This window comes from Dipteris shenzhenensis, chromosome 19 (assembly GCF_047967505.1).
Source record: "Dipteris shenzhenensis isolate YYH24624 ecotype China chromosome 19, Dip_SZ_1.0, whole genome shotgun sequence".
In the NCBI taxonomy this organism is placed as follows: Eukaryota; Viridiplantae; Streptophyta; class Polypodiopsida; order Gleicheniales; family Dipteridaceae; genus Dipteris; species Dipteris shenzhenensis.
The window spans coordinates 25,732,628-25,753,312 of NC_141614.1; the positions used below are offsets into that span (position 1 = coordinate 25,732,628).

Genomic DNA, 20,685 nt, shown 5'->3' on the forward strand with positions numbered 1-20,685 from the left:
ATATTTTGATTTCTACCACGGCCTCCAGATTGGCCTCCTCTACCTCTGCCTCTACCTCTTTCAGCATTTGAGAAGAAGACAGTTTCTTTTGAAGTTCCTCCTGAAGAAGATGAACCACCATTTCTCTGCTCTTCAGAAATTAGAAGAGCAAGCAACTCCTCAAAATCAGGAAATTTTTCACGGACGGCAATGGATGTCCGGAACTGTGCATAATCCTTTCCTAGACCATTTAAGGTCATAGAAACTAAATCATCATCTTCCACTGGCAACCCAATGGAAGCAAGTGCATCTGCAATTTTCTTCACCTTCATGTGGTAGTCATTGATGCTCATATTTTCTCTCTACACATTGTGCAACTCCTGCTTGAGCTGCATTTTCCTGGCTTGCGTATTTGTGCTGTACATTTTTGCCAAAGTATCCCATGCCTCCTTTGGCATACTTGCATCCTGAATATGCACAATCATAGAATCCGAAATACTGATAGAAAGCCAGTACATAACTTTTCTGGCTCTCTCATGCCATCCTTTAAATGCCTACATTTCCTGTTGATTGGGAACATTAGGAAGAACTGGTTCTTCTTCATTTCCTGTAATGAACTCCCAATAGCCTTTTCCCATAAGGAAATTCGTCATTCTAAACTTCCATGCCTGGAAGTTATTCTTGTCAAGCTTTTTAGTGACAATCTGTGAAAGAGAATCAGACGCCATTGCAAAACACTGCAAAATATTCTGTCACTGTAAAAAAACACAGCTTTTTCCTCACACAGGCAGATCTGCAAAACTGACGAAAGTGGTATTTGACCACACAGTCACTTCGTAGTGACGATTTTGCATCAACAGGCAACAAGAATGATTTTGCAACTCCCAATATCTCTGCGCACAGGAATACGATGCAATTTCTGCAGTAACTTTTCACCGACCAGTAGAGCAGTGGTCGCACAGCAAAAACGGGACCTTTTTCTGAGTGCCTACGAAGAACTTCCACCTTCAAAACGGGCCCCGAAATGGCCTCGAATCAGAAAAATAAAGTCACTAAGGGCTTCGCCATCTCCCGCAGCATATACTGTCCTCTCGCCACACCGCAAAGGGCGTCTCAATCTGAGACAGTGCACTCTTGCACTTCCAGCTGTGCTACCTGCAGAGATTTGCTCCCAAACTCGAAAAAGGAAAGCAACACTGGTCCTCTTACCAGGACACCGCGAACTTGGTTTGCTTTCTTGAGCTCCTTACCACGAACAAGGCTCTCATACCATGTGAAGATAGTGGGAGAGAGGGAAGGAGTCTCACTTGCAGCTTTCTCACATACACAATGGGGGAATACACACAAAGGTGGAGGCTGAAAATAGTTTTCCTCTTCTTAGTTGTGTAAGCCAAAAGAACTCAAGTACAAAGAAATAGAAGAACCCTATATGTGGGTCTCAAACCAAACTCAACTAACTAAGGTGGCATACTAACTGAGCCATGAACTAGTGTAGATAAGGATAGCTGTCATCCAGCTATTATTCGTGGGCGGTGTACCAACCGCATCTGTAGCTAACAAGTCGGTGACATAAATGCACAACGGTCACCCTGGCATATCGCGAGTGGAGCTCGATATCTCAACAAGGGGGAGAGAAAAGGGAGGGAAGGGAGGCAAGGGAAAGGGGGAGAGGGAGAGGGAGAGGGAATGGAGGGAAGGGAAAAGGGGAGAGGAAAGTGGAGGAGAGAAGGGAGGAGAGGTCTCTTCACTACCGCAGCAGCAGCAAGAGGAAAGTGGAGAGGAGAAATGATTTTTTAAAAACAAATTTAATTAGATAAGAGGAGAGGGAAGGGGGGGAGGGGAAATGCCCCCCCCCCCGAAAAAAAAATTATTTTTTAATTATTTAATTTTATTTTGCAACCGCCGTGGCTCCTTGCGCAACCGTGATTGCAGCAGCGAAATGAGGGTGGGGAGGCATAGGAGAAAAGTAGAAAAGGGTGGGGAAAAAAGGGGGGGCAAGAGGAGAGGAGAAGGGGAAGAGAGAGGGAGAGAAGGCAGGAGAATAGGAAGAGAGAGGAAGATAAGGAAGGAGAAAGGAGAGGGAGAACAGAGCGAAACATGAGGGAGAGGGAGTGAGGGCAATGTTAGGGAGGGAGGGCAACGTGAGGGAGAGGGAGAGAGAGAGAGGAAGGGTGGGGACCATGATGGAGGGCGAGAGTACAAGGAAGTATGTGAATAAAAAATGAGTTAGAAGAGACGTGAGAGTCAATATAATGCCCTCAAGGAATTCAAACTTCCAGCTCCTCCTTCTCTTCCCCTCCCCCCCCACCTCTCTCTCTCTCTCTCTCTCTTTCCATTGCCCCCATCCTCTTTCCCTTCCCCTTACCTCCCCTTCTCCCCCTCCCCCACCCCCCCTCCTTCTCCCCCTTCTCCCCTGCCACCCTCCCTCCACCCCCCCCCCCACCCTCCCTCCCCCTCCTCCCTCCCCCCCCCTTCCTCCACCCCCCTCCACCCCCCCTTTCCTCTCCTCCATTCCATTAATTCCCGTTTTTCCCTACCCTCTCGAAGATAAATTTTTAAGGGCAAATAATATCCCAAAGACGAACTTAGGACCTTCTCCAAACTAGTGTGGCCCAATATTTCGATCTTAAAATTTGATAAATTCGCCCAAAAATTAACATAACTTTCTCATATTAGGTCCAAATTTAGCCCTCCAAGTACTCAAATCGATCAGCATAAGCCATCTAAACTCATCTATATGGTTAGAATTTTCAAATTCCACCTTATTTAAAACCTACGAATGAAGTTTAATTATACTTAAACCCATTGAAGCCTTAAAAATGGTAGCATGTCTAATATTTGTAACTCTACCCCATACCCTAAATCCTAAACCCTAATCCCTATAGCCTAAACCCAAATTCCTATACCATAAACCCTATTTCCTATAACTTAAACCGTAAAACTTATATCCTTAATCATATACCCTAGACCCTAAACCCTAAACCCTATATCCTAAACCTTAAGCCAAATACAAAAAATAGTATTCGAGGTGTGTTATTCGACCATGCACATAATCGATGGGCACGATCCTTTGCACATGAGTCAATAAAATCTATGTTAAAGCACGTGCAAAGTATCATGTCCATTAGAAATGCTTTCGATGGTCAAAGTCCCCAGAAATCCCATTTTTCACCAAGTGTTACGCACAACCATCAAAAAATAGTATTTGAGGTGTATCATTCAAACGTGCACATAATTGATGGGCATGAGACTCTCTACACATGTGAATCCAACCTATGTTAATGCACATACAAATTATCATACCCATCGTATATGCTTTGGATGTTCAAAGTCGCCACAAACCCCATTTTCCATCAAATGTTATGCACAACCTACAAAAAATAGTATTTGAGGTGTGTTATTCGTATGTGCACATACTTGATGGGCATGATAATATTCACTTATGTCAATACAACCTATGTTGAGGCTTGTACAAAGTATCCTGCCCATTGGATGTAAGAGATTACAAAGATATGGTGTTGTAGGCATAAAGTCAACCCTATGGTTGACCAGTAGTACTTGGGTACTATATATACCAAGTACTTGTATTGTTTCATTTGAACATTTCTATTGGAGATTTCTTGTGTGTGCACTCTTGCTCACTTGTGTTCATAACCTGTCTCCACTTTGTTCCTACACTTGGTATCAAAGCGCTTCTGTCTCTAGAGCTCCCATTCCTGCGCTTGCTTCCAGACTCCCAGAAGCTTGGTGCTCCAATGCATGTTCCTGGTTCTCACATTCAGCTCTCCAGCTTTCGTTTGAGGTAGCTCCAATAGTCCAACGGCTATTTTTTGACCTTTTGAGGTCCAATTTTGACGTTTTTCAAAATTTCTAAGCTGCCCACATACAAACAAGATGGATCAAAGGCTTGTAAGACAAAACAGGGGCAGCCCCTTGGGCTAACTCACTCATCCATTAGAGAAGCAGACTAGAGCTACAAAGAGCCTACCTCAAGGATTTCAAGAACAAGGGCAGTGGTTGTTTGAGCAGACAAAGTGTTAACAAATCCTTCACTCTTGGTTGTCTATGAGGGCAACAATCAAGGTGCACTTTAGGGCAACAATGAGGTCAAGTCTTCACAACATACGCTGCCTTAGTATTGGCTATCAAGAAGGGGCAACATGAAGTTGTGATTGTGGGCACGATCTCAAGGCCAAGTCAAGCTCTACGGGAGTATGCATGTTGAATGTTTTTGAAGTGCCATGGAGGTAAGAGAACATCATATTTTTTGTGGTATAGAGGTCCACGTTTCTGTGGTACATTGGACTTCTCTTTTGTACGTGTTTGCATCTCTCACGAGCATTGTCTATTTACGTGCTTGCACATGCATGTTAAGTACACATGAAGGAAAGAAGTTGGATTGACATTAACTACACCAGTGTGTGAGTTCTTGGGCTACATCTTTTTGTGTCTCTATTCTCGAGAAACCTTCCACTATGCGTACCCACTACTGTGGTTTACAACTGGGGGTGTTTTGTAAGTGTGCATTTTAATTTATAAACTTAAATCTAAGCAAAGGGGTGAGGTTCAAGTTCCGTCCCCCTTTAACTGTATACTTTTATTATAAAGCATATGTAAAAGCCCTTGCTAAATTCAATTATTTGTGAGTCTCACCTTCCACTATGCATACCCACTATTGTGGTTTACAACTGGGGGTGTTTTGTAAGTGTGCATCTGAATTTATAAACTTAAATCTAAGCAAAGGGGTGAGGTTCAAGTTCCGTCCCCCTTTAACTGTATACTTTTATTATAAAGCATATGTAAAAGCCCTTGCTAAATTCAATTATTTGTGAGTCTCTTACAAGGTATAATCTCAAAATAATTGGACTCATGGGGCCAATCGTTGTTTGTGTGGCACAACCACATTGGTATAGGTATGAGGCATCTATGGTCTAGCCTATAGCACTAGTCTACATGATAGCCATTCAACAACTTGCTATTTCATCACTACCGAGCCTTGTAGTGTGTTTTCAACTGAATTCAAGCTTTCATGTTTTGGATTTTGATACCTAGTTTGATGCATTTGTATAAACATTGGTATACACACTATATTTGGATGAGCTCAATTCAGCTTAGTCCACATCTACTAACTACAATGTGAACGAAACCTTTCAACTCTTAAGTCAACTTTGAATTTAATAAGAACCTTTTAGGGTCACCATGGTAAAGGTTAAAATCAAACAGTAGCTTTGGTATTTGGGTTGCTTCAAGGAAACTTAGTGTTAGAACAGACAAGGGTAGCTTCTTACAGCAGCTAACTCCTCCTCTCCCAAGGAGACCTCCTAGGATCGCCAAACTCATGATCTCACTTTAAGGTATGCACACAAGTATACCCAAAGAAACTGACATACAAAACATGGAGGAATATGCAGCTTGTAGGCTGCAAAGTGAGGTATATAAAGCTCCACATTTGTGGACTATATCAATTGCAAAATGGCCCTGCAAGGTACCTCACATTTGCATGCAATTGTTGTTGCCATATGAGTACCCAAATGGGGACCTCTTGTCGAAAACTCCTATGCCCATGTTCCTTTCCTAGTGTTTCAGTGGCTATGGAACAAGTCGACTTGGGCCGAGGTATGCACCAAATGCTCCAAACTCTGGTGCAACCTTTAGGTTGACCAGTTGTTAGTACTTGCCCAACCCCATAGGGTCTTTCTTACTGACCAATCTACTCTGTTGGTTGACATAGATCTACCCCTATTCAGAGTTGATTGTTGGGGTTTCGAGCCTGCTGGTGCCGTTCTTGACCTAGCCGCCTTCATCTCAAGCTTCTACATAGCTGATCACCCAAGATTTGGTCTCTTGCAGATTTCGAGTTGGTGTTAGATGGTTTTTACTAGCCACCTATTGGACAAGCTTCCTAGGAGCATTTCAAGGCTACTACAACAAGTTTCCTACCAGCTAGACTTGTTTTCCCAAAAGAATAGCATAATACCTTTGTTTTGGGTATAAATTTTGGTTGCCAAATCACTATTTTCACTAGGTTGACCTCAGTTAGAGGTCTTGCCTCAGTTTAGAAAATAGTTCCAAATAAGCAAATGTAGTCATCTTTTGAGGTGTTTAGCTATCCTAGAGATTTAGTCCTCTTGCATAGAATTTAGAAGGGTTTTGTTTCGTTTGAGCCAAGCATGAGTGTAACATAAATGCACCTTTCTCCACTACATATTTGGGTCATTATCAGGTGTGTGTGTGTGTGTGTGTGTGTGTGTGTGTGTTCTTGTGATAAGACATCACACCTTGACCAGTTATTATTAAGACATCCTACGTGCATGGTTATTCACATGTCAAAGCTCTTACCATGGCTGATCACCATGTATGCTATTTTCAGTATAGCTTACATCACCTTGAGCATGAATACATTATGTATAGTGCTAGCACATGACACTTTTAGTGTATCCTTGACACCTTTAACATGTCTATGTCACCTCCAATGTGACTCTATCATCTCAAAGTGATCTATCACCTTCAATGTGATTTGTCATCCTCAGTATGGCTTTACTATCTTCAGCATGGTTTACTATTTCCATCTTTAGTATGGCCTCGTCTACACCATCTACAATGTGTTGATGGATCTTTGGTATCCATGATAGTCACATCCAGTGACAGATGTTGAGAGCTAGTGCATGAGGTGGAGTTCACACCAGTGAAGCTACGAGTCATTTGACTATTCCTATCGGATCACCCTCTACCTGATTATGAACACACCGTACAAGATGTTGAGAGCTAGTGCATGAGATGGAGTTCACACCAGTGAAGCTACGAGTCATGTGACTATTCCTATCGAATCACCCTCTACCTGATATTAAATTATGAACAAGCCGTACAAGACTAATGATGCTTTGCACATCCACAAGGGTTTCCTAACACCCAATGGGTCTCCAATACCCATGGTTTGTTATTGACACCTTCAGATTGGGTTTGGGGCTAAGCCTTCGTGTATTGGGCAATGATGCTTAGCTTAATGAGGGTAGGTCAAGATCACATAGTGTTTAACCATTAGGCGGATGTGATCTTCAGAACCCCTAGGTTTTTTAGTGCTAGGTCTATTACCTTGATCACTCACATGCACATTGAGCTTTAGTTTGGGTAAATTTTGACTTGCCTACGTCAAGTTATGAGCCTAGCAAACCTACGATGTGCATTTGTTCTGAGCGTCTTAATTTAATTAATTGTGTGCTTGTGTAGAGGGGTAATGGGGCAAAGTTTTTAAGAGACTTGATTAAAAAAATAGAATAACTCCTAAAACCTATTCTAAGCAAGAATTACCAATAGAATACAATATATTAGAAATCGTTTTGTAAGCTTTTTACAGCTTTTTGAGCCTACTTTTTGTGCTCTCAGCCTTCTGCTATCACTTAAGGTTTGTAAGAAGTTTGGGATCAATTCTAAGGAGTCTAATTGCACTCTCTTGCAAATTTGCACCCTCTCTTGTTGCTCTCCTCGCTAATTTATCATCTTCCTTAATGTCCGCTTGCCTCGGGCAACGTTGCGTTACTTTCCCACTACTCCATAATCTCCTTACACTATCCAACTTGATGATTTTCTCAAATTTCGCTTCATCTTGTTGTTTTTCAGTTCCCACACTCCAAAAAAGCCTCGAAGTAGGTGTAATTCTCAGATTTAGCCTTCTAATGAATGTGGTTCAAGTTCCAATTCACTTGGAACTCAAAGGCTATAGTGCTCATAAGTTAAATAATCATAAGAGTTATAAAGGCAATACAATCAAAGACAGCTCATCCTCCAGCTGTAAGAAACACCTTACCTGTCTTTCTACCATCTACCAGGAACATTTCAAAATAGGGACACTCCCTGTACTCTCCATGCACTTTTTGTCTTGAATACATGAAAACGGTTTGCTCTCTGACAAAACTAAAATATGAGCAAATTTATAATCCGCAAGCAAGAGAAAAAAGGGACATATATTATCCCTATGGAAAATCTAGGGCTATTACCTCGTGTACTATTATTGGTGACAATGTTATTGAAAACCATCAAGTCTGCCCCATCAAGGAGATAACTCTTGATAGATGGAATGTATTTCAGATTTGCTATTGCAATAATACTTTCCACGTTGATCGCATGAGTGTCTGTAAGATCATAAGTATATGTTTGTATTCCTTTAGCCTTGTTGTACTAGCATACCTGTATATCAAGATTGGCTGGTCTATCAACCAAGCCAATTGGATCTCTATACTCAATCACTCAATTTCCCACTTTTTAATGCATTCTTTGTACCTTTTCCAAATATCAAGTACCTTTCCTTGCAACCTTTGTTGGATTTTCTTGAGAAGCTTGTCTTCTTTGTATTTGTATAATCTTGTTCAAAGAAAACTGGACATAGTAGATCCAATTTCCAGAGCTGGCCCAATAGTAGAAGCATTCTTTTGATCAACATATATTCCTTGTCTTGTCCTCTTCAACCTATCCTTTGAAACACTTGGATTTCCATTAAGCTGGCTTACCAAAGATGCCTTATATATTGACTTTACCATCCATTTCAACAAGGGGAGAAATAGATTTTCCATGACCTTCATACTTATCATCTAGTATGGAGTCAAACTCATGCCTAAGTTTACTTATGGCCATGTCTTCATCATCAACTTCATCACCTCTTGTTTCAATTGATGCTACATGAGAAAAATAGCTTTCATTATCATCCTCGTTCGTTCATATGATGCGTGTGTCCCTTGGGTGTAACTATCATGGCACACAACACAATAGCCAGCTTCTCCCTGTGCCAATATAACACATCTTCCTTGTGTCCACGGACATATCTCATGACATCCATGCTGATCTAGGACACATACTGTGCCCCTCATTTTCAGGACAAGATATCATAGCTTTGTATATAGACTATTGATTTGGGGATGTCTTACAATTCTACTAATGTCTGTCAACAAACTCAGTGCCGTCTCCTTCCATGCTTCTCCTTTCACTCCCAGGGCATTAATCTTCTTCTCGTCCTCCTGCCTGTGAGTATCTGCATAAATATTAGACATCAATACATAAGCCGTAGCATCATTTTCATCCAATTGCACTGCATGTTCAAAGGCCTGTCTTCCAAGCTCCACATTACCCCACTTGCGACAAGCACCCAACAAAGTATGCCACACCAGAAGACTAGGATGGAAAGGCATCTTCTTCACCATTGCTATAGCCTCATCTAATTGGCCTGCACGGCCAAGGAGATCAACCATGCAAGTGTAGTGGTCCATTGTTGGAGTAATGCCACTATCTTTGCTCATAACCTCAAAACATTTTGTGCCCTTAGCCACTAGACCCGTGTGGCTGCATACAGTCAGTATGGTAAGGAATGTGTTCCCATCTGGATTTATGCCACCTTCTCTCATTCTTTGAAGCATATGGAAAACAATTTCGCTTTCTCCTAGCTGGGCATATCCTGCCATTAGTGCATTCCAAGAGACCCTATCTTGATTTGGCAGCTTATCAGACGATTCCTGTGCTTCTGCAAGCAAGCCACATTTGGCATACATATCGACCAAGATGCTGCCAACAAAACCATCTCTTTCCAACCCCTTTCTGACAATCTCAGTGTATATCTCGCGACCCTTGTCTATGGCTCCTATGCTGCCACAAGCTTTCAAGATGCAAACAGATGTGAAAGCATCCGGAGAGACACCCTCTAGTTGCAAATAATCAAAACACTTAAGTGCTCCCTCATCAAGCCCTTCCTCGGTATATCCTGCAATTAGTGCATTCCACGATACCACATCTCGAACTGGAAGCCCATCAAACACGTCCTGTGCTTCTGCAAGACAGCCACATTTGGAATACATATCGACCAAAGTGCTGCCAATAAACAGGTCTCCTTCCAACCCCTTTTTAACACACTCGACATGAATCTCTCGGCCCTTACCTATGGCTCCTATGCTGCCACAAGCTTTCAAGCTGGAAATCAAAGTGAGAACGTTTGGAGAGACACCCTCCAGCTGCATCTGTTCAAAACAGTGCAGCGCTTCCTCACCAAGGCCATGCTGGGCATAGCCTGCAATTAGTGTAGTCCACGAGACTAAATCTCGAGCTGGAAGCCTGTCAAACGCTTCTTGTGCTTCTGCAAGTGAACCACATTTGGCATACATATCAACTAAGGTGCTGCCAACAAAAATATCTCTTTCTAGCCCATTTCTGGCAATCTCTGTGTGAACTTCTCGGCCTTTGTCTATGGCTCCTATGCTGCCACAAGCTTTCAAGCTAAAAACAAACGTGACAGCAACTGGAGAGAAGCCCTCCACTCGCATCTGTCCAATACAGTTCAAAGCTTCCTCACCAAGCCCATTCTCAGTGTATCCTGCGATTAATGCATTCCATGAGACCTCATCTCGAACAGGAAGTTTGTGAAACGCTTCCTGTGCTTCTGCAAGCGACCCACATTTGCCATACATATCAATCAAGGAGCTGCCGACAAAAATATCTCTTTCCAAACCCTTTCTGACAATCTCAGCATGTATTTCTCGGCCTCTTTCTGCATTCTTCAGCCTAGCACAAGCCCTTAGTAGGGCCAAGAACGTCTTCTTGCTAGGATGTACAGAATCCTCTTGCATTTTCTCATAGAGGTTGAGGGCGTGCTGTGATTCCCCACACTCAATATAACCCTTAATGAGGGAATCCCAAGAATACACGTTCCGATCAACCAACCTGTTAAAAGCCTGCTGGGCATCCCACATGCTTCCAACCTACACCAACATTGGGACGAGGTAGTTCCCAAGCGATCTCTGATCTTCCAGCCCACTCTTGCACAAGAAGGCATGCAAGCGCCTGGTATAAGCTAAATTTTTCCTCTCTCTGCAGTTCTGTAAGATGCATGTGAAGTCAACCGAAGGCAGCTGGGGCATCCGTTCCAACGAATTAAGTGTTTCTTCTAAGCCAAGACATTTGCAGTCATTCTTCTCTCGCACATTCACATGTACTCCAAAGGTCTTGCTAGACTCCTCTACCAGGCCACGGGTTTCAGTGTTTGAGCAAGCCTGACCAGTAATGTTTCGTGCATTCCCTTGCTTCTGGGCTCTCTCTCGAGTATGCGTTTGACCCAACCTCGATTGTACCAACCGTCTATCCATAGCGGCTCTTCAATAACTATAAGCGTACATGTTCTGTTCTTCCGTATTATCGGACTAGCCACCATTTAGTTCAGACAGACTTTGGTCCCAACCACAGGGAGGAATCAGCTTCTATAACCAATTGCCAGAGGTCGAACATTTTGAGGTATCTAGAGCTGAGCCAGCCAACAACACTCACCCTCAAGCCTTGGGGGAAGTTATGGGAGAGGGAGGCTTGACAAGCCTTCATGCAAGGGGTATCAAAGACCATAAGAAGTCACAGGGTTGAAAGTAGGCTGCAAGAAAGACCCCTACCAGGCACGGTTCGAGGATGAGCCGCATAGTTTGCTTACAGCTTCATTTTGAAAGAAATCACTTGCCCACGAGGGAGGGAGCTGCCCTCGTTGGTGCGAGCTCCGTCCCAGTCCTAAGGAGTGAAGCTCCCTCCCTAGTAGTAACATCCGCTCTTCATGTTGATGAGAGTACAAGATATATATACCTTAGAATATATCCCTAAAGTCCAAAATTTTACAAAGAATTGAGAATCGGGGCTTCTTGCACTCGCGTAAGATATCTGAAAAGCTCATCATCACCACTTGGATAAAACTTCAAAAAATTTAAGAACTATGCCATGTGGAGGGTGAGCCGGAGCTCTGTTGAAGGAGAGTGTTGCGTGCGTGCTCTAGGGTCTGTTGTTGCGCAACATGCTCGGGTAGAGAAAGGCTTAAAGAGACGTCGGTGTATAGATTGCGAGGACTAGAAGACTGGTGCCTTGAAGTTGCCTTGGAGCGATTCTCGTGTAAGTGAAGAACCAGAACCTGAAATCTAGTGAAGGAGTAGGCAATCGGCGTGGGGAGCGGATTCCCGGGAGGAAACCCGGGAGCCGATGCCAATTTTTGGTCGCGTCGTTGTTGGACCGGAGGCAGATGGACACGTGCCGCATCGTTGTTGGTCGATTTGGCGGCAGTGGTGATGTGTCGGTTCGGGTTGAGGCAGCGTGTCAGGTTGGAGCGCATGTCGTGCTAATGTGGCAATCGTGGATGTGGATCTAACGGCTGCTAAAAGGCGCACCGTCAGATCATGTTTTGATCCGACGGTGATGCATGCAAGTGTTTACTGCCTTCGCTGCTATCAGTTAACTGTCGTGGAGTTATTGTGGTCTACCGCATTTGCTGTCAGTTAACTGGCAGTTGTCGCGGCCAATTGGTAATTTATGCCGGTCAAACTCCTGATGCACTTTTCCCATTATGGAAAAGAAGAGATCGGACAACTGGTCGGTGTAGGCTGAGGGGGTCCAATTGTATAGCTAGAGTCCCCAAAGGTGGCTTTACTCCTTTATCTATTTCAGAGGTCGAAGAGTTGGTGAAGCAAGAGTTAGATTGGAAAGCTAGGGAAATAGAGGGTTATTGGAGAATGGTAGAGTCTCGAGTGCATTCTGTTGAGTGTGGAATCTCCATTGACATGGTCAAGCCGGTTTCACTGGAAGGGTTCCTGTTTTGGGCAAGCTTAATCAGTTTCTCCTTTCGGAGTATGATATCCTTGCTTTGCAGTTCTCTGCACGTTTTTGTTGGCAAAGGGTTCTTCCTTGTACGTTGCATCTCATAGGAAGTTTGTAACCTTTTGGCATCAAGTTCCCTGGTGTTTGAAGAATCGATGGTTCTGGTCGTGCCATGGAGCCGATCGTTTAGTGTGGAGGAGTTCCTTTACCACGAGTGTCTTGTCCGGGTTGACTTCCCTAGGCTACCTTCTTAGCTGGGGGGGCAATTGAGCGGATTGCGTCATCTCTGGTAAGAGTGCTTCTGGTTTCGTCTCCTCTTAGGAAGGATATTGGTCTCCGCAAGGCATGTGTTAGGTGGGATAGGAGCCAAGTGATTTTAGATTTCGCGCGTGTTGCGTTCTCTGGTGGTGGTTTTTTGCATCAACGGGTGCGGTTTGGACCCTATCCTGATGCTGCTACATTTGTAAAGAAACGAGTCATTTTGCAAGGGAGTGTCCCAGGGGAGGGGATAATATTAAGCTGGCGAGAGGTCCTGTGATGAACAAGATGAGAGACCCCCAGTTTCGTTCGATGACAAGGTGGTTGGTAAAAAAAGAAGTCTCTCCGGCAGATCAACAGATGGCTGAAGGCGAAAAATTGCCGGTTGCCCAAGAGTACCGCTCTAGTAAGAACCTGGTCCCACCTAAGAGGCACATACAAGTAGGGTTTCAATAAAAGCAGAGTCTGCTAAATTACTTAATCCGTGGAAGTTTGTCTCCCAGAAGGGCAGAGTAGTCGAATTCTACACTGGCCGTTCGTTTGTGGAGAAGCCTTTGATTATGGGCGAGGAGGTTTTTGAACATGGGAAGGATCAGCCGGGTGACAGGCAAAAGGATATGCATCTCAAAGATGCTCCAAAACAAGCTGAGTCATTGGAAGATAATTCTCAAAGTGTTGTTATCTTGGGAGAGACTAACAATGATGCGCCAAAAGAATCGGACCAACTGATGCTACAGATTTGGGCCGATGTGCCGGTTGAAACTGCAGATGATGTGGAAGCGATAGATATTCAGATGCCTGATGCTAACGGCCATAAAAGGCTTCTAGAAATCCATAACAAGAATCTGTTTTTTGAGGATAAGCAGGAGTCGAAGCGAACTTTCCCTAAGTGGATCAAGGATGCTACAAGGAGTCAGATTGCTGGCGAAGATTTTGGTCAGGTGACAAAGGTAAGTGTGATTACTTGGAATTTGAGGGGGTGCTGCAGTAAGTATAAGCAGAAATGCACGTCGCATTAGGAAAAAGCGGAGCTCATTTTGGGGCCTTGTAAGAAATTCATGATTTTCTAATTTTCTTGGCTCAAAATTAAGAATTTCTAGAGTGAGAAGCACAAATTGATATGATCGAGCATCTAATTAGAGATATAATCGTGAAATAAATAAACTTACATTTTGAAATTCCCACTCGAGCATTTTTTAGAGTGTCATAAATGCTATGTCCGAGGACCCAAATGGCTTTCTACTATTTTGATGTGGAATTTGGTGGGTTTGGCATCACCATTGTGTCCGGAGCAGGCAAAAACCCCCCAAAACACTTTTGAATTACTTAAGAAAGCGATTTGGGCACTAGGGCCAAGTGCCCAAATTGCTTTCTTAAGAACATTCTTGTCAAGCATCTGTTTTGGTCATTTTGACCTCTCTAGGAAGACATTGATGATACACTAAAAAATGCTCAAGCAGTGGTATAGCATTTATGACACACTAGAAAAAAAGAGCGGGAACTTCAAAATGTCAGTGTGTCGAGCATCTTTAGAGAGATAAAGTCTATTTTTCTGAAAAAAGAAAAGCATTTCCAACGTAACGCTGGCCTCTCTCCCATTGGAGGATCTCCATTTTTTGTCTAACCTAAAAGGCCCCAAAATGAGCTCCGTTTTCTTGTAATGACACTCATAAATAGCAAGAAGCCAGATTTTGTGCTCCTTCAAGAATGCAAATGTGGAGAGGATGATCCACTTTGGTTTGTATTTAAGCAAGCAGGGTTCTCTGGTTTAGTTTCTCTCACTAGACTTAATCATCGATCTCTAACCTCAAAAGGTACTTGATGATAAAATCCAAGTTCTTGATATGAAATGGATCCTCCATGAGGCAGAAGTATAAATAGATCCTAGCTAGAGAGATCTCATTCGACTCAAGCTCAAAGTGACATTGTCTCACACTAAGCCTAGTATTTCTCTCTCTAGAATAGGTAGCCAAAACACTTGGAAAATCGGTATGACATTCTTTAAAATTATCTTAATCATGCAAATGCTATCATATGTGCTAATAGGCTCAATTTATTACATATGGGCTATTGTGGGGGTTAAAGGTCACTGTGCCTTTACCCCGATTATGTACAATACTCAAACACATATATAAATGAATGAAAAAGAAGATTAGGGTGTTCTGCACCCACCAAAACTTATGTGGCTCTTTGTTTCTCTCTCTCCCTCTTCCGTTCTTGCATTCGTTGAGAGCACTCTCAACTGGTATCAGAGCCCGGGTGATCTAGCTGAGCGTGTGTGAATGCTTGAAGCTCAGCAGCTCTGTGGGAGGAAGGAGAAGCTCTGTGGGAAGCTTTGTGGGTGACTTTACTTGCATCCAAGTGTGCAGAGACCTTGGAGGAACCTTTGTAAAAGTCACTTTGGCTTTGCGAAGTGGTTTTGAGAGCCTGTTAAGTGTTTTCAAAGAAAAAGTCGTTTTTTGAGCTTTTCCCTGTTCCGTTCGATGACAGAGACTCCGTATTGACTTGTAGAGGCAACTATTGCTTGCTTTTGGTGTCCACTTCACTTCAGGAGCTTAGAAACACCTTCATTCTTGAATCTGGGATCATTTCATTGGATTTCTGACTCACTGTGTCAGTTTTTGTGTTTTTCTGCCCGGGTGTTGAAACTCAAGTTTGGAGCAACCATTTGCAGATCTGTCAGTTCCCGTAGACTCAAGAGGTCCTAAAATTTCTATGTTGCTCATCATTCGCACTCCGGTGGAGTTTACAAATAGCTATGTTTCCAAAAACGTTTTTCAGTCCGTGTGTTGGACCCAGTGATTGAGACCACGGTTTCCAAAACTGTCTGTCTCATTGCGTTTTGGACGCCCAAAAACCCCTACTTGTCAGTTCTTACGTGATTCGATGGAGGATTTTCAAAGTTATAGATCTCTGTGTATTCGATTTCGTCTCTTTGTTATGCATTTTTCATTCTAAGGTTTTGAAACCTTAGATTTATGCCACATGGCAGTGGATAAGTGTTGACTCCCATTTCTCACTGATCGATTGGGATTTTAGAGTCCAAGTAGAAGAGAGATATTTGCATATTTTCTTGCTGAGTCTGATTATGCAATGGCGCCCGTGTTTTGAGGCATCTCAGGTTCTATTTTTAGTGGCGGTCATTACCATGGGACTATGATTTCTTGAGCATACCTTATGCAGATCACTCTGGTTGCAGTTTGAGCAGTGCGCGCTTATTCGTGGTGTGCATTGGGTTGCAATGGATGATTTATAGGCCATTTGGATGCATTGCGGTCCATATTGGATGCGCTGATAGGCCCAAATTGCCTTGTGGGATGCTATTTTTATGGACGCTTTGCACATGGATGCTATTTTATGCTGAGGGACAACTTTGACACATTACAGGTGATGCACTGATAGTGCTATGCTCTCTTGGATGAGATATTATTAATGCATATGCTAGTGGACAGTGTTTATGCTTGAGTCATTTGGCACTTATTGGCATTTTGGATTGCCATTGCAGTTGGCATTTTCTTTTGGGCCAGATTTGCTCATATGGATGCATAGTATATGCACATGAGTCAGATGCTTTGAGACATGAGTTTTGGTGATATTTCACTCTATTGTGGCATACACATTTGGGTGCACCTGGTATTTGGTATGATTCTCTCTTGTAGGCACTAGCATTTGGGATTTTTGCTTCATTTGCATCATGGCATCCTCTTCCATGTTTGAAAAGGAGTTTTTTAGCATTACAAAGTTTGATGGGACAAACTTTTCGTTGTGGAGAGAACAAATAAGGGATGTGCTTATTTAAAAGAGGCAGATTAAACCCTTGGTAGGGATTGAAGCTAAGCCTGCAAATATGTATGAGGATGATTGGAATGAGTTGGATGCATTAGCAAAATCTACTATTAGACTTCATCTTGCAGAGTCAGTTTATTTCATAGTAGTAAATGAGCAGACTACGAAAGATTTGTGGAAGAAACTGTGTGCCACTTATGAAAAGGAAACTGCCTCTAATAAAGTTTACCTCATGAAGAGGTTGTTTGAGGTGCAGATGAAGGAAGGGGTCTCCATTGCTTCTCACTTGAATGAATTTAATATTATTTTCAGCCAGCTTCAGGCTCAAAAGATGAATTTTGATGCGGAGACTAAGGTAATATTTCTCTTATGTTCATTGCCATCCTCATGGGATACCTTCCGTAAAGCTGTCAGTAACTCTGCACCTGGTGGAGTACTGAAATTTGATGATGTTGTGGGTAGCTTGTTGGCCGAGGAGATTAGACGAAAGTCTATGGACGGCAACAAGCAGGATGCAGCCTTAAATGTGCAAAGGGGCAGATCACAGTTCAGGGGGAAGTCCCAAGAAAGAGGGAAGTCTCGTAGCAAATCCAGGGCACGGAACATTGAGTGTTACCACTGTGGCAAGAAGGGCCATAGGAAAAAGGATTGCTACAAGCTGAAAAGAGAGAAAAATGATAAGAAAAAGAATGCAAATTGGGGTGCAAATCAAAAGGAAGAGAGTCCAAGGGAGGACAAAGGAAAAGTGAAGATCGAGGAGATCAATGCAGTCACACATGATAGTGACAATGACCTTCTCTTCATGTCTAGTTTATCTGCATAGTTGCTTACCACTTCAGATGATGCATATTCCCAGGATTGGATTTTGGATTCTGGTGCTTCATTCCATGTTACTACCCATAGGGAATGGTTCTCCACTTATGACAGTGGAAAGACAGGTTGTGTGCATCTTGGAAATGACTATGCATGTGACATAGTGGGAGTAGGTGACATGAAGTTTTCTTTTGCAAATGGGTCTGCATTTATTTTGAAACATGTGAGACATGTGCCTAAGTTGACCAAGAGTCTTATTTCAGTGGGTCAACTAGATGATGTTGGTTTTCACACCACTTTTGGCTTTTAGAGTTGGAAAATTCACAAGGGCTCTATGCTTTTGGCCAGGGGTGCCAAGTGTGGGACTTTGTATCCCTTACATGTATCAGGGGTATTTGATCATGTTGTTGCAATAACCGAGCAGCCAAGCACTTCTTTGTGGCATTGCAGGTTGGGGCACATGAGCCAGAATGGAATGAAACTCTTATGCCATTTGGGTTATGTACCGCATTTGAGTTTCTCTGATTTTGAATTTTGTGAGCACTGTCTCTATGGAAAGCAGACTAAATCAGCCCATAAAAGAAGGGGAAAGAAAGAGTTTGAAAAGCTTGATTTGGTGCATTCAGATGTATGTGGTTCCATGCCTACACGGTCATTAGGCGGGGTTGAATACTATGTGACATTCATTAATGATGCAACTAGGAAAGTGTAGGCTTATGCTATAGCTCATAAGAGTGATGTGTTCCAGGTATTTCAGAAATGGCTGGCCTTGGTTGAGAATCAGTCAGGTAGAACGCTTAAATGCCTACGGACTGACAATGGTGGAGAGTATCTCTCTCATGATTTTTAGCATTTCTGTGATACACGTGGGATTAAGAGGGAGCTCACATCCCCTCGTACTCCAGAGCAAAATCTAGTTGCAGAAAAGATGAACCGTACCATTCAAGAAAGGTTGCAATGCATGCTTTCCAATGCAAGTCTTTCTGGTGGTTTTTGGGCTGAGGCAATGAAGACTGCAATGCATGTGATCAATAGATCACTTAGTAAGAGTTTGGATGGTGGTATTCTTGAAGAGGCATGGAGTGGCAAGAAGCCCTCTTACTCTCATTTGCATATATTTGGGTGTGAGGCATATGCACATGTGCCAAAAGAGCTTCGAAAGAAGCTAGATCCTAAGTCTAGGAAATGCATCTTTCTAGGTTATGGTGAAAGTGGAGAGATGGGCTATCGTCTCTGGGGTCCAGAAGCAAAGAAGATCATACGCAGCCATGATGTAGTCTTCAATGAGAAGAAGATGCATAAGGCACCCATGAGGGATGTGGAAATGAGGAGAATCACTTTCTAGGATGTGAATCCACCTGCATATGTTGATAGACAGCAAGCTGTCCATGCACCAAATGTGCAAGAAATGGTACCACCAAGTACTCCCACAGGTATACAATCAAGGGTAGATGATGGATCATCTATCGGTGGAAATGATGAGCCAAATGTGGCTGATATGTAGGTGGGACAGCAAGCTGAAATGCCCTTGAGAAGATAATCTAGAGTGTCTAGACCGCGTGATAGGTTTGTTCCAAGGGTAGACTCTGTGATGCTTACTGATTGCGGGGAGCTTTCTTGCTACAGAGAGGCTATGATGCGCGAGGATCAATGCAAGTGGGAGTATGCTATGCAATCAGAGATGAGTTCACTTATGAAGAATAAGACTTGGGACTTGGTTTCTTTGCCACATGGAAAGAAAGTGTTGCCATGTAAATGGGTCTACAAAATGAAGGTCACAGGTGATTATGTGCCTAGGTACAAGGCCCGTTTGGTCGCTAAAGGGTTCAAGCAAGAGAAGGGTGTGGACTTTGATGAGATATTCTCTCCGGTTGTGAAGATAACCACACTTAGATGCATGCTTGGACTAGTGGCATCAGAGGATATGGAGCTTATGCAGATGGATGTCAAGACATCTTTCTTGCATGGGGATTTGCATGAGGAAATTTACATGGTGCAGCCGAAAGGCTTTGAAGAAAAGGGCAAAGAGCATTTAGTTTGCAAGCTGAAGAAGAGTCTGTATGGTCTTAAGCAAGCACCTAGAGAATGGTATTAGAAGTTTGATGCTTTCATTCGGTCCCAGGGTTTTAGAAGGAGTGAAATTGATCACTGCCTCTACACTAAAAGGGCTAAGGATAATAGCTTGATAATCTTGGCACTATATGTGGATGATATGCTATTTGCTAGCAAGAATACTTATGAGCTAGATGCATTAAAGGCCAAGTTGCATGAGGCCTTTGATATGAAGGATTTGGGACTTGCAGGTCATATTCTTGGTATGCACATCACGCGTGATCGGAGTAGGAAACTCCTTTGGCTTTCACAAAAGGAGTATGTTACAAAAGTATTGCAACGTTTCAATATGGAGGGGGGGAAGGTAGTGAGTACTCCGTTGCCTCTATATGTGAAACTGAGTCATACAGATAGTCCCAAATCAGATGAGGAAAGGGCCAAGATGGCCAAAGTTCCTTATGCATCAGCAGTTGGGAGTCTTATGTATGCTATGATAGCTACTAGACTAGACATTGCATTTGCAGTGGGAGTTGTTAGCCGGTATATGGCTAATCCAGGAAAGAGGCATTGGGAGGAAGTTAAGTGCATCATGAGGTATATGAAGGGTACCAAGGAGATGTGCATCTGCTTTGGTAAAGGAGACATGCGTGTACTTGGGTACATAGATTCAGACTATGCAGGGCATGTGGATAATAGGAGATCCACTTCTGGTTATGTGTTCACCTTTGTAGGTGGTGCAGTGTCATGGATGTCTCGCGCACAGAAGTGCATTGATTTGTCTACCACAGAGGCTGATTATGTTGCTGCCACAGAGGGCTGCAAGGAGGCTATATGGCTTGATCGGCTAGTGGGAGATTTGGGGATTCATATAGGTGTACCGACATTGCATAGTGATTCCATGAGTGCTATTCAGCTAGCACAGAATCTGATCTTTCATGCAAAGACCAAACACATTGAGGTTAGGTACCATTTCATCAGGGATGTACTTGAGGACAAGCGCATAGAGCTTGTCAAGGTTCATACAGATGATAACCTTGCAGATATGCTGACGAAGAGTCTACCTAGTCAGCGGTTTGAGTATTGTCGAGTATTGATGGGCATTGGATAGTATGCTCACTAGTTGTTCTCGCTTAAAGGCACATTGTCCTTTAAGTGGGAGGTTGTGGGGGTTAAAGGTCACTGTGCCTTTACCCCGGTTAT

The 20,685-nt window shown here is 43.1% G+C and overlaps 1 pseudogene; it reads right to left on the reverse strand.

Moving 5' to 3' along the window:
• Positions 1-8,855: 8,855 nt before the first annotated feature.
• LOC147890270 (pentatricopeptide repeat-containing protein At4g39530-like) overlaps positions 8,856-20,685 on the reverse strand; it is a 32,048-nt pseudogene continuing 20,218 nt past the window's right edge.